Below are 2,081 nucleotides of genomic sequence, written 5' to 3'. Positions count from 1 at the left end.
ATATCTACCTGCTTATACGCCTCTACTAATAATAATAACTACTGCTTATTAAGCCTATTATTACCCTCCTTGTTTTTTCTTATAAAGTTATATAGGTGTTACGTAACAGACAGGAACATAATAGAGAATTCCTAGAGAATTACTATAATAGCCACTAGGAATTATCTAGGGTTTTACTGCTAAGTAGCAGTATATTTCCTAGGAAGTCTCTAGGTAATACTTATATAATCTATAAAGAAAGGATTAATAATACTTTATAAAATAATAGAGAACGTAATAGCAGCTTTATAGCTATTACACTAGGGAATTATAGAGATATACTTTACTATTTAAGTAAAAAAATATTTATAATATAGTTAAAAAGGATTATTAAATATTATATCTTATTTTCTTATACTAAAGTATAATAAATAGTAGTATAACTATTTTTTTTATTTAAGGAATAAACCTTTAGGTAAGTAAAAAAGGACCTAGTTAGATAATTATTTAGACCCTCTTTAGCTCTTATATATAGTACTTATTAAGAACACTTTTATATAATATATATTATATATAAGTATAATAAAAAAAAACAGACACTAGTTTACTTTCTTCTTAAGAGTATTTTCTAGCTATAACTAGGAACTCTTTAGGAAATACGTTTTCCTAAATAAAATTACTAGTAATTAGTTAGTAACCTATACTAATAGCTAGCCTTCTATATCTAAGAGATCTTAAGAGAGTAGCTTAATTAACCTTAGCTTATTTATATAACCTAGATTATTTTAAAGACTATTTAAGCGCCTATATATATACTCTCTTAAAAGTTACTTATTAGTTACTATAGGCTTAGTATAACTTCTTAAAAAGATCTAAGTTATACCTTACTACCTAGATATAATATAAAGGACGCTATTAATAGGCTATAAAAACCTAGCTAGCTAAAGATTATAAGTATACTAAAGCTATTACCTTATTTACCTAACGTAAAATAGAAAATACTTTAGTAGTATTATTACTACCTAGAGGTAAGGCCTCTTCTTTTAGTAATTAGCTAGAAAAGGCTACCTCTTCCTCTTAAGAAGAGATATACTATACTAAAGTTAACTTAAATAATCCTAAGGATATAAATAATTCCCTACCTCCTAAGATAGTAATTAGGACTATAAACTCTAAGGAAGATAAATTAAATAAAGATAATAAGGATACTTAAACTAAGGTCTTATAAGGTAGAATATTTAAGTATAATAAATATAATTATAAGGGTAAAAGGAAGCTTTAGGAAGCCCTACTTAGTAAAACGCCTAAGTATTACTAAGACAAAAGTAAAAATAATAAAGGGACTACTACTAGGCCTTTATAGAAACCTTCTCTCTTGTTTTTAAAAGAAGATATAGATAAATAGGCTTATTATATGTATAACTAAAAGGCTTAAGATAGCTATAATTAGAGGGGAAGAGGAAGAGTAGTAAAATTCTAGTAATCTAGCTAAGCAGACTAAGGAACTAGCCCTTTTTATAATAAATAACTAGACTAATATAGAGAATTTTAGAATTACTTAGTTACACCTACCTTCTGTTTTAGAACAGAAGACATTAAAACTTAGATATAAAAGCTTATATAATTATAACCTTAAATTTAACCTTAAATTTAACCTTATTTATAACCTTAAAGTAACACTACTATATATATATATATATATATAAGATATCTAATATAACCTTTACTTCTAGATATAGACCTATAGAGATTTACTCTCTAGTACTCTATCTCTAAGAAGTATAAAAAGTAAATATATATAAATAGTAACTAGATTTACTCTAGGGTACTAAAAATAGAAATATCTACTTAAATAAAACTAGATATTAAACAGACCGTATTATGCTATAACAAGCTGTAACAAGTAGTATAACAGGCTGTAACTAGCTTAAAACAAGCTGTAATAATATAAGGTTTTAAATCTATATAATAGTATAATAAGTATAATATAATATAAAGGTTAATATATATATTACTAGAAATATAAAAGTTAGTTAATTATATATAGAGAGAAGATCCCCTTAAAGGGATTCTAGCTCTCTAGGCCTTCTAAAGCATAATAA

Source organism: Colletotrichum graminicola (genome assembly GCF_000149035.1).
Source record: "Colletotrichum graminicola M1.001 genomic scaffold supercont1.36, whole genome shotgun sequence".
Taxonomy (NCBI): Eukaryota; Fungi; Ascomycota; class Sordariomycetes; order Glomerellales; family Glomerellaceae; genus Colletotrichum; species Colletotrichum graminicola.
Note: the sequence above shows the minus strand (reverse complement) of the source record.